Source organism: Nannobrachium achirus (assembly GCF_963921795.1).
Source record: "Nannobrachium achirus genome assembly, chromosome: 6".
Taxonomy (NCBI): Eukaryota; Metazoa; Chordata; class Actinopteri; order Myctophiformes; family Myctophidae; genus Nannobrachium; species Nannobrachium achirus.
This window is the reverse complement of record NC_137815.1, coordinates 65,917,117-65,930,790: the sequence shown is the minus strand read 5'-3', so window position 1 is coordinate 65,930,790 and position 13,674 is coordinate 65,917,117.

Sequence of the window (13,674 nt, the reverse complement as noted above, 5' to 3'; positions counted from 1 at the left end):
ACGAGGAGGCTGGGATGCCCAGAATGCAGCTGTATAATACTAAAGGTGCTAAAATCGCCGATGACAGCCTGAAAATCCCCCAGGTCTGGGAGGACATCGTGGGCATTCGCAGAGGGCATATGTCCAACAAAGATCCGTTCCTGACACCCAACTGGGAGACCTACGTGCTGCTGAAAACTGTTTCCATCAAGCGGTCGGTGATCTACAGCCGCTTGGTGGGAAACAACTGGCGCTCCATCGTTCCTGTGTGCGTGACCACCTACAGGGTCATGCAAAACAACCTACGCTACCAGTCTGGCGAAGTGTGGGCAACTATCGAGACCCAGGCAGCAGGGCGAAACCGCTTCGGCATCCTGGAAACCATCCTGGGCCCCAGGATGATCCGGGGAAAATGGGAGAAGAATTCCCAGGGGATTCGAGAGGTTACTCGAGACCCCAAAGTGTGGCCATCCGATGATGTTGTGGCTGCACTCGAGAAGAACCATGGTGCCAGAGGGGGTGTTAGGGGCCCCGGAGCACCTGCTCGTGACCCCAAGGGTGTGGCACCCAGGTCCTTCAAGCCATACTACAATGACCGGGACCACCGCGATGCCCGCCGCAAGGGAGACAACCGCCAGGAGAAGCGCAGAGGATCCGTGGGCTCAGATAGACAGCAGTCACCTGGACCCACTGCCACTGCGGATCGCCAAGCCATGCCACCACCGCCAACACCCCAACAACAACCTCTGCAGCAGATGCAAGCTCCGGTGGCACAGCTTGGGCCTCACATGGCCTTTTATCCCATGCAAAACCTGCAACCACTGTACCCTGCACCAGCTCCAGTGCCGGCTCCAGCCCAGGCACCCATCACCCCTGTGACCTCTGTACCAAAGGAGAAGCAAGCAGGGAAGAGGAAGGAGAAACGCAACCACGTTCCTCGCCAGTGAGCTGGTGAAGAAATAATGTTATGGCCCAATATATTCTCCATATGTTAATCAACAAAAAGGGACATACATTTTGTTAAGCAGTTAGTGTGCTAGTACTGTAGATGCATATGTACTGCAAATGTAGAAAAGCTTCCTTTAAGCATAGGCTGTAGATTTCTGATATACCGTATAATGTATGCTGTATTTTTGATATACTGTATGTGCATGCAAGAACTACATATATACGTGGTTTCTTCACTGACATGGGTAAAGGTTAAAAACTGAATGTACTCATAGTTCAGAACATGACATACTGTTTCCACTAGCCGCTTCGTTGCCTGCACCTGCGAGGCACGGCCTTGGACTTGGGGTGAAAAAGGGGGGGTTGTAGATGGTGCCAGGCTGTATCATCGACTCCCCGACATTCCTGTATCGCGCTAACGAACCGTTATCTTCTTATTGCCAACATGAGATACCGTTTCCGGAGGGAGTAAAGGGCAACATGTCGACTTCTAACATGTGAACCGGAGAACTCCCCAAATTCACGTGGACTGGGGAGTTGGTCTGGCCTTGAACTGTCTCCATTGCGAAACATCGTGCATGTTCATGCATGTACGTGCACAAGCGCGTGCCAAATGTGTGTGTGCTAAACTGAAGCTGTGTGTGTGTAACTCTATTGAGATGTTGTAGCGGAGCACCCTATAAAAGGCTGTGTATCCGTAGCTCTGGGCAGTTCTTTTCTGTCTACTTAGAGAGAGTTTTGACTCTGTTTTTTAGTTAAGTACACATACTGTACTTCTTTTTAATTTTCATTGCCAATTTCTGTATTGGTGAGTTTATAATTTGTAACTGTTTTTATTCACTAAAGCTTTTTATTCACTTTTGCTTGGTGTCTGTCTGAATTCATTTTCTAGAGTTTACAACTTTTAAGGTTTTGACTTTTTAACTTCCCTTCGGGGAAGTTCCGCTTCCATGGGAAAGAGGTGTTAGCACCTCAGGGCACTCAAGGCAACTTCTGGCTGTTGGAGCTGAGTTAGACTTTTGGTAAGAATCAACAAGTATATTTTCTTAATTTAAAAGTCTTTCACCTTCTCAGTGACTGACACTGCGCGTGCAGGTGTCAGTTGGGTATGCTTGGCAGACAATAAAATACAAATTCCCAACCCTAACCGGACGGACAGTTTGTCCGCAGTGGGCTCTTTTGTATCAAATAAGTCAAGCTGCTTTTCTCCATAAAACAGTCCCTGGGAGAAAGCTACAAGGTAACAGTTTCACACTTTATATTGTCTTTGTGGTTTTGGCATTCTCCATCCAGACCTATGGTCTACATTTCTCAAGAAAGGTGCAATATTCTTGGTCTATAAAATAAAGTCGCTGTAGATAGTAATAATATTCACCAGTTAAAGAGGGTTTCATAGACAGTTCAGTCTTTATTCAGAGAAAGTTGTATTCGTACAGTAATAGGTGCATATACAGTAATAGTAGGTTTATACAAATGAGAAAGGTTATAACACCTGTTTGTGTTAACTTAAAGGTATAGTGTAGTGTTAGTGACAGTGTTTATTAAAAAGAGATCTGGTAACTTTGTGGGCCTAGCAAACCCACGGAGGGTTCCGGGCGGCTTAGAGGAGTGCTTAAAAAGGTGAAAGGGCATTCAGTAGCTCCAAGCTCATTACAATAACTGAATAAAATGGCAGTGGTGGGATTTGAACCCACGCCTCCATAGAGACTGGAGCCTAAATCCAGCGCCTTAGACCACTCGGCCACACTACCTCACAAAATCCAATGTTGTGTCCTTTGATCTTCATGTGTTTTTCACAAAGGATGAGTCGTTGTTTTCTAAGCGCAATCACAGTGCTCTTCATAATGCATGGGATTTGAACACATGTATCCATTAGGCCACTAGGACTGATGTTGATGTTGTGATGAGAAATGCTGAAATCAGGAAAAAGACTTTACAGATAGCAGAGGATGTATTCGACCCATGGACATCTGGGTTATGGGCCCAGCACACTTCCGTGGCTTTACACATCCCTGAATGGGATTTGAACACATGCATCCCGCAGTTGTTGGACACCACGCTTAGCAGAGGATGGTTTCGATCCATCGACCTCTGGGTTATGGGCCCAGCACGCTTCCGCTGCGCCACTCTGCTTTGCACTAAGTTGTGTGGGATTTGAACACATGTATTGATTAGGCCACTAGGACTGATGTTGTGATGAGTAAGTGCTTAAATCAGGAAAAAGTATTTTTTTAACATTACAGATAAGTCTTTTAACATTACAGAGGACGGTTCCGACCCATGGCCACCTGGGTTATGGGCAAAGCACGCCTCCGCTGCTTTACCCGTCCCTGACTGGGACTTGAACACAAGCATCCCGCAGACGTTGGACAAACCGCTTAGCAGAGGATGGTTTCGATCCATCGACCTCTGGGTTATGGGCCCAGCACGCTTCCGCTGCGCCACTCTGCTTTACACATCCCTCAATGGGATTTGAACACATGTATCCATCAGGTCACTAGGACTGATGTTGATATGGGAATCTGCAGAAGACGCAGACGTGTTTTCACGACGTGTTTGTAAATACATGTTTTGGCAGTGGTGGGATTTGAACCCACGCCTCGAGAGAGACTGGAGCCTTAATCCAGCACCTTAGACCACTCGGCCACACTACCTATGGGCTTTGGGTTTCACTGATTTCGATTTCGACTTGTTGCTCTTAACTAAGAGCAGGTGTGAACAACAAAGTGGACAAGGCCACAATTGTGGGTTTAGAACACATTATTCCACCATCCACAGAGTTCACCACTATTTCGAAGGAACTGTGGGAGAACTACAGTCTTAGCATGGATTCATGCGGCATAGCTCAGGGGTAGAGAAACTGGTATTAGAGCACGAAGGGTATAAATCCCGAAGGGTTCCCAGTTCGAATCCGGGCTCCCCCTGAGTTAATGTCGAAGGGTCCTTGGGCAAGACTCTGAACCCCTAATTGCCTCCGGTGAGTAGGTTGGTGCCTTGCATGGCTTCCTCCGCCACCGGTGTATGAATGTGTGTGTGAATGGGTGAATGTAATGCACAATCTATGTAAAGCGCTTTGGATTAAAAGCGCTATATAAATGCACCATTTACCATTTACCATTTACCATTTCAGCCTGTGGGTTAATGAGCCCAGTATGCCTCCTATGCTGAAACACACCCCAGATGGGATTCGAACCCACAATCCCTGCCTTAGGAGGGCAGTGCCTTATCCATTAGGCCACTGGGGCTACATAACACAGAAGGCCACTGGGGCTACGTAACACAGAAAGCCACAACCACACAATGTGAATGTATATAACTGAATAAAATGGCAGTGGTGGGATTTGAACCCACGCCTCCATAGAGACTGGAGCCTAAATCCAGCGCCTTAGACCACTCGGCCACACTACCTCACAAAATCCAATGTTGTGTCCTTTGATCTTCATGTGTTTTTCACAAAGGATGAGTCGTTGTTTTCTAAGCGCAATCACAGTGCTCTTCATAATGCATGGGATTTGAACACATGTATCCATTAGGCCACTAGGACTGATGTTGATGTTGTGATGAGAAATGCTGAAATCAGGAAAAAGACTTTACAGATAGCAGAGGATGTATTCGACCCATGGACATCTGGGTTATGGGCCCAGCACACTTCCGTGGCTTTACACATCCCTGAATGGGATTTGAACACATGCATTCCGCAGTTGTTGGACACCACGCTTAGCAGAGGATGGTTTCGATCCATCGACCTCTGGGTTATGGGCCCAGCACGCTTCCGCTGCGCCACTCTGCTTTGCACTAAGTTGTGTGGGATTTGAACACATGTATCGATTAGGCCACTAGGACTGATGTTGTGATGAGTAAGTGCTTAAATCAGGAAAAAGTATTTTTTTAACATTACAGATAAGTCTTTTAACATTACAGAGGACGGTTCCGACCCATGGCCACCTGGGTTATGGGCAAAGCACGCCTCCGCTGCTTTACCCGTCCCTGACTGGGACTTGAACACAAGCATCCCGCAGACGTTGGACAAACCGCTTAGCAGAGGATGGTTTCGATCCATCGACCTCTGGGTTATGGGCCCAGCACGCTTCCGCTGCGCCACTCTGCTTTACACATCCCTCAATGGGATTTGAACACATGTATCCATCAGGTCACTAGGACTGATGTTGATATGGGAATCTGCAGAAGACGCAGACGTGTTTTCACGACGTGTTTGTAAATACATGTTTTGGCAGTGGTGGGATTTGAACCCACGCCTCCAGAGAGACTGGAGCCTTAATCCAGCGCCTTAGACCACTCGGCCACACTACCTATGGGCTTTGGGTTTCACTGATTTCGATTTCGACTTGTTGCTCTTAACTAAGAGCAGGTGTGAACAACAAAGTGGACAAGGCCACAATTGTGGGTTTAGAACACATTATTCCACCATCCACAGAGTTCACCACTATTTCGAAGGAACTGTGGGAGAACTACAGTCTTAGCATGGATTCAGCCTGTGGGTTAATGAGCCCAGTATGCCTCCTATGCTGAAACACACCCCAGATGGGATTCGAACCCACAATCCCTGCCTTAGGAGGGCAGTGCCTTATCCATTAGGCCACTGGGGCTACATAACACAGAAGGCCACTGGGGCTACGTAACACAGAAAGCCACAACCACACAATGTGAATGTATATAACTGAATAAAATGGCAGTGGTGGGATTTGAACCCACGCCTCCATAGAGACTGGAGCCTAAATCCAGCGCCTTAGACCACTCGGCCACACTACCTCACAAAATCCAATGTTGTGTCCTTTGATCTTCATGTGTTTTTCACAAAGGATGAGTCGTTGTTTTCTAAGCGCAATCACAGTGCTCTTCATAATGCATGGGATTTGAACACATGTATCCATTAGGCCACTAGGACTGATGTTGATGTTGTGATGAGAAATGCTGAAATCAGGAAAAAGACTTTACAGATAGCAGAGGATGTATTCGACCCATGGACATCTGGGTTATGGGCCCAGCACACTTCCGTGGCTTTACACATCCCTGAATGGGATTTGAACACATGCATTCCGCAGTTGTTGGACACCACGCTTAGCAGAGGATGGTTTCGATCCATCGACCTCTGGGTTATGGGCCCAGCACGCTTCCGCTGCGCCACTCTGCTTTGCACTAAGTTGTGTGGGATTTGAACACATGTATCGATTAGGCCACTAGGACTGATGTTGTGATGAGTAAGTGCTTAAATCAGGAAAAAGTATTTTTTTAACATTACAGATAAGTCTTTTAACATTACAGAGGACGGTTCCGACCCATGGCCACCTGGGTTATGGGCAAAGCACGCCTCCGCTGCTTTACCCGTCCCTGACTGGGACTTGAACACAAGCATCCCGCAGACGTTGGACAAACCGCTTAGCAGAGGATGGTTTCGATCCATCGACCTCTGGGTTATGGGCCCAGCACGCTTCCGCTGCGCCACTCTGCTTTACACATCCCTCAATGGGATTTGAACACATGTATCCATCAGGTCACTAGGACTGATGTTGATATGGGAATCTGCAGAAGACGCAGACGTGTTTTCACGACGTGTTTGTAAATACATGTTTTGGCAGTGGTGGGATTTGAACCCACGCCTCCAGAGAGACTGGAGCCTTAATCCAGCGCCTTAGACCACTCGGCCACACTACCTATGGGCTTTGGGTTTCACTGATTTCGATTTCGACTTGTTGCTCTTAACTAAGAGCAGGTGTGAACAACAAAGTGGACAAGGCCACAATTGTGGGTTTAGAACACATTATTCCACCATCCACAGAGTTCACCACTATTTCGAAGGAACTGTGGGAGAACTACAGTCTTAGCATGGATTCAGCCTGTGGGTTAATGAGCCCAGTATGCCTCCTATGCTGAAACACACCCCAGATGGGATTCGAACCCACAATCCCTGCCTTAGGAGGGCAGTGCCTTATCCATTAGGCCACTGGGGCTACATAACACAGAAGGCCACTGGGGCTACGTAACACAGAAAGCCACAACCACACAATGTGAATGTATATAACTGAATAAACTGGCAGTGGTGGGATTTGAACCCACGCCTCCATAGAGACTGGAGCCTAAATCCAGCGCCTTAGACCACTCGGCCACAATACCTCACAAAATCCAATGTTGTGTCCTTTGATCTTCATGTGTTTTTCACAAAGGATGAGTCGTTGTTTTCTAAGCGCAATCACAGTGCTCTTCATAATGCATGGGATTTGAACACATGTATCCATTAGGCCACTAGGACTGATGTTGATGTTGTGATGAGAAATGCTGAAATCAGGAAAAAGACTTTACAGATAGCAGAGGATGTATTCGACCCATGGACATCTGGGTTATGGGCCCAGCACACTTCCGTGGCTTTACACATCCCTGAATGGGATTTGAACACATGCATCCCGCAGTTGTTGGACACCACGCTTAGCAGAGGATGGTTTCGATCCATCGACCTCTGGGTTATGGGCCCAGCACGCTTCCGCTGCGCCACTCTGCTTTGCACTAAGTTGTGTGGGATTTGAACACATGTATCGATTAGGCCACTAGGACTGATGTTGTGATGAGTAAGTGCTTAAATCAGAAAAAAGTATTTTTTTAACATTACAGATAAGTCTTTTAACATCACAGAGGACGGTTCCGACCCATGGCCACCTGGGTTATGGGCAAAGCACGCCTCCGCTGCTTTACCCGTCCCTGACTGGGACTTGAACACAAGCATCCCGCAGACGTTGGACAAACCGCTTAGCAGAGGATGGTTTTGATCCATCGACCTCTGGGTTATGGGCCCAGCACGCTTCCGCTGCACCACTCTGCTTTACACATCCCTCAATGGGATTTGAACACATGTACCCATCAGGTCACTAGGACTGATGTTGATATGGGAATATGCAGAAGACGCAGACGTGTTTTCACGACGTGTTTGTAAATACATGTTTTGGCAGTGGTGGGATTTGAACCCACGCCTCCAGAGAGACTGGAGCCTTAATCCAGCGCCTTAGACCACTCGGCCACACTACCTATGGGCTTTGGGTTTCACTGATTTCGATTTCAACTTGTTGCTCTTAACTAAGAGCAGGCGTGAACAAGGCCACAATTGTGGGTTTAGAACACATTATTCCACCATCCACAGAGTTCACCACTATTTCGAAGGAACTGTGGGAGAACTACAGTCTTAGCATGGATTCAGCCTGTGGGTTAATGAGCCCAGTATGCCTCCTATGCTGAAACACACCCCAGATGGGATTCGAACGCACAATCCCTGCCTTAGGAGGGCAGTGCCTTATCCATTAGGCCACTGGGGCTACATAACACAGAAGGCCACTGGGGCTACGTAACACAGAAAGCCACAACCACACAATGTGAATGTATATAACTGAATAAAATGGCAGTGGTGGGATTTGAACCCACGCCTCCATAGAGACTGGAGCCTAAATCCAGCGCCTTAGACCACTCGGCCACACTACCTCACAAAATCCAATGTTGTGTCCTTTGATCTTCATGTGTTTTTCACAAAGGATGAGTCGTTGTTTTCTAAGCGCAATCACAGTGCTCTTCATAATGCATGGGATTTGAACACATGTATCCATTAGGCCACTAGGACTGATGTTGATGTTGTGATGAGAAATGCTGAAATCAGGAAAAAGACTTTACAGATAGCAGAGGATGTATTCGACCCATGGACATCTGGGTTATGGGCCCAGCACACTTCCGTGGCTTTACACATCCCTGAATGGGATTTGAACACATGCATCCCGCAGTTGTTGGACACCACGCTTAGCAGAGGATGGTTTCGATCCATCGACCTCTGGGTTATGGGCCCAGCACGCTTCCGCTGCGCCACTCTGCTTTGCACTAAGTTGTGTGGGATTTGAACACATGTATCGATTAGGCCACTAGGACTGATGTTGTGATGAGTAAGTGCTTAAATCAGGAAAAAGTATTTTTTTAACATTACAGATAAGTCTTTTAACATTACAGAGGACGGTTCCGACCCATGGCCACCTGGGTTATGGGCAAAGCACGCCTCCGCTGCTTTACCCGTCCCTGACTGGGACTTGAACACAAGCATCCCGCAGACGTTGGACAAACCGCTTAGCAGAGGATGGTTTCGATCCATCGACCTCTGGGTTATGGGCCCAGCACGCTTCCGCTGCGCCACTCTGCTTTACACATCCCTCAATGGGATTTGAACACATGTATCCATCAGGTCACTAGGACTGATGTTGATATGGGAATCTGCAGAAGACGCAGACGTGTTTTCACGACGTGTTTGTAAATACATGTTTTGGCAGTGGTGGGATTTGAACCCACGCCTCCAGAGAGACTGGAGCCTTAATCCAGCGCCTTAGACCACTCGGCCACACTACCTATGGGCTTTGGGTTTCACTGATTTCGATTTCGACTTGTTGCTCTTAACTAAGAGCAGGTGTGAACAACAAAGTGGACAAGGCCACAATTGTGGGTTTAGAACACATTATTCCACCATCCACAGAGTTCACCACTATTTCGAAGGAACTGTGGGAGAACTACAGTCTTAGCATGGATTCAGCCTGTGGGTTAATGAGCCCAGTATGCCTCCTATGCTGAAACACACCCCAGATGGGATTCGAACCCACAATCCCTGCCTTAGGAGGGCAGTGCCTTATCCATTAGGCCACTGGGGCTACATAACACAGAAGGCCACTGGGGCTACGTAACACAGAAAGCCACAACCACACAATGTGAATGTATATAACTGAATAAACTGGCAGTGGTGGGATTTGAACCCACGCCTCCATAGAGACTGGAGCCTAAATCCAGCGCCTTAGACCACTCGGCCACAATACCTCACAAAATCCAATGTTGTGTCCTTTGATCTTCATGTGTTTTTCACAAAGGATGAGTCGTTGTTTTCTAAGCGCAATCACAGTGCTCTTCATAATACATGGGATTTGAACACATGTATCCATTAGGCCACTAGGACTGATGTTGATGTTGTGATGAGAAATGCTGAAATCAGGAAAAAGACTTTACAGATAGCAGAGGATGTATTCGACCCATGGACATCTGGGTTATGGGCCCAGCACACTTCCGTGGCTTTACACATCCCTGAATGGGATTTGAACACATGCATCCCGCAGTTGTTGGACACCACGCTTAGCAGAGGATGGTTTCGATCCATCGACCTCTGGGTTATGGGCCCAGCACGCTTCCGCTGCGCCACTCTGCTTTGCACTAAGTTGTGTGGGTTTTGAACACATGTATCGATTAGGCCACTAGGACTGATGTTGTGATGAGTAAGTGCTTAAATCAGAAAAAAGTATTTTTTTAACATTACAGATAAGTCTTTTAACATCACAGAGGACGGTTCCGACCCATGGCCACCTGGGTTATGGGCAAAGCACGCCTCCGCTGCTTTACCCGTCCCTGACTGGGACTTGAACACAAGCATCCCGCAGACGTTGGACAAACCGCTTAGCAGAGGATGGTTTTGATCCATCGACCTCTGGGTTATGGGCCCAGCACGCTTCCGCTGCGCCACTCTGCTTTACACATCCCTCAATGGGATTTGAACACATGTACCCATCAGGTCACTAGGACTGATGTTGATATGGGAATATGCAGAAGACGCAGACGTGTTTTCACGACGTGTTTGTAAATACATGTTTTGGCAGTGGTGGGATTTGAACCCACGCCTCCAGAGAGACTGGAGCCTTAATCCAGCACCTTAGACCACTCGGCCACACTACCTATGGGCTTTGGGTTTCACTGATTTCGATTTCGACTTGTTGCTCTTAACTAAGAGCAGGCGTGAACAAGGCCACAATTGTGGGTTTAGAACACATTATTACACCATCCACAGAGTTCACCACTATTTCGAAGGAACTGTGGGAGAACTACAGTCTTAGCATGGATTCAGCCTGTGGGTTAATGAGCCCAGTATGCCTCCTATGCTGAAACACACCCCAGATGGGATTCGAACCCACAATCCCTGCCTTAGGAGGGCAGTGCCTTATCCATTAGGCCACTGGGGCTACATAACACAGAAGGCCACTGGGGCTACGTAACACAGAAAGCCACAACCACACAATGTGAATGTATATAACTGAATAAAATGGCAGTGGTGGGATTTGAACCCACGCCTCCATAGAGACTGGAGCCTAAATCCAGCGCCTTAGACCACTCGGCCACACTACCTCACAAAATCCAATGTTGTGTCCTTTGATCTTCATGTGTTTTTCACAAAGGATAAGTCGTTGTTTTCTAAGCGCAATCACAGTGCTCTTCATAATGCATGGGATTTGAACACATGTATCCATTAGGCCACTAGGACTGATGTTGATGTTGTGATGAGAAATGCTGAAATCAGGAAAAAGACTTTACAGATAGCAGAGGATGTATTCGACCCATGGACATCTGGGTTATGGGCCCAGCACACTTCCGTGGCTTTACACATCCCTGAATGGGATTTGAACACATGCATCCCGCAGTTGTTGGACACCACGCTTAGCAGAGGATGGTTTCGATCCATCGACCTCTGGGTTATGGGCCCAGCACGCTTCCGCTGCGCCACTCTGCTTTGCACTAAGTTGTGTGGGATTTGAACACATGTATCGATTAGGCCACTAGGACTGATGTTGTGATGAGTAAGTGCTTAAATCAGGAAAAAGTATTTTTTTAACATTACAGATAAGTCTTTTAACATTACAGAGGACGGTTCCGACCCATGGCCACCTGGGTTATGGGCAAAGCACGCCTCCGCTGCTTTACCCGTCCCTGACTGGGACTTGAACACAAGCATCCCGCAGACGTTGGACAAACCGCTTAGCAGAGGATGGTTTCGATCCATCGACCTCTGGGTTATGGGCCCAGCACGCTTCCGCTGCGCCACTCTGCTTTACACATCCCTCAATGGGATTTGAACACATGTATCCATCAGGTCACTAGGACTGATGTTGATATGGGAATCTGCAGAAGACGCAGACGTGTTTTCACGACGTGTTTGTAAATACATGTTTTGGCAGTGGTGGGATTTGAACCCACGCCTCCAGAGAGACTGGAGCCTTAATCCAGCGCCTTAGACCACTCGGCCACACTACCTATGGGCTTTGGGTTTCACTGATTTCGATTTCGACTTGTTGCTCTTAACTAAGAGCAGGTGTGAACAACAAAGTGGACAAGGCCACAATTGTGGGTTTAGAACACATTATTCCACCCATCCACAGAGTTCACCACTATTTCAAAGGAACTGTGGGAGAATTACAGTCTTAGCATGGATTCAACTTGTGGGTTAATGAGCCCAGTATGCCTCCTATGCTGAAACACACCCCAGATGGGATTCGAACCCACAATCCCTGCCTTAGGAGGGCAGTGCCTTATCCATTAGGCCACTGGGGCTACATAACACAGAAGGCCACTGGGGCTACGTAACACAGAAAGCCACAACCACACAATGTGAATGTATATAACTGAATAAAATGGCAATGGTGGGATTTGAACCCACGCCTCCATAGAGACTGGAGCCTAAATCCAGCGCCTTAGACCACTCGGCCACACTACCTCACAAAATCCAATGTTGTGTCCTTTGATCTTCATGTGTTTTTCACAAAGGATGAGTCGTTGTTTTCTAAGCGCAATCACAGTGCTCTTCATAATGCATGGGATTTGAACACATGTATCCATTAGGCCACTAGGACTGATGTTGATGTTGTGATGAGAAATGCTGAAATCAGGAAAAAGACTTTACAGATAGCAGAGGATGTATTCGACCCATGGACATCTGGGTTATGGGCCCAGCACACTTCCGTGGCTTTACACATCCCTGAATGGGATTTGAACACATGCATCCCGCAGTTGTTGGACACCACGCTTAGCAGAGGATGGTTTCGATCCATCGACCTCTGGGTTATGGGCCCAGCACGCTTCCGCTGCGCCACTCTGCTTTGCACTAAGTTGTGTGGGATTTGAACACATGTATCGATTAGGCCACTAGGACTGATGTTGTGATGAGTAAGTGCTTAAATCAGGAAAAAGTATTTTTTTAACATTACAGATAAGTCTTTTAACATTACAGAGGACGGTTCCGACCCATGGCCACCTGGGTTATGGGCAAAGCACGCCTCCGCTGCTTTACCCGTCCCTGACTGGGACTTGAACACAAGCATCCCGCAGACGTTGGACAAACCGCTTAGCAGAGGATGGTTTCGATCCATCGACCTCTGGGTTATGGGCCCAGCACGCTTCCGCTGCGCCACTCTGCTTTACACATCCCTCAATGGGATTTGAACACATGTATCCATCAGGTCACTAGGACTGATGTTGATATGGGAATCTGCAGAAGACGCAGACGTGTTTTCACGACGTGTTTGTAAATACATGTTTTGGCAGTGGTGGGATTTGAACCCACGCCTCCAGAGAGACTGGAGCCTTAATCCAGCGCCTTAGACCACTCGGCCACACTACCTATGGGCTTTGGGTTTCACTGATTTCGATTTCGACTTGTTGCTCTTAACTAAGAGCAGGTGTGAACAACAAAGTGGACAAGGCCACAATTGTGGGTTTAGAACACATTATTCCACCATCCACAGAGTTCACCACTATTTCGAAGGAACTGTGGGAGAACTACAGTCTTAGCATGGATTCAGCCTGTGGGTTAATGAGCCCAGTATGCCTCCTATGCTGAAACACACCCCAGATGGGATTCGAACCCACAATCCCTGCCTTAGGAGGGCAGTGCCTTATCCATTAGGC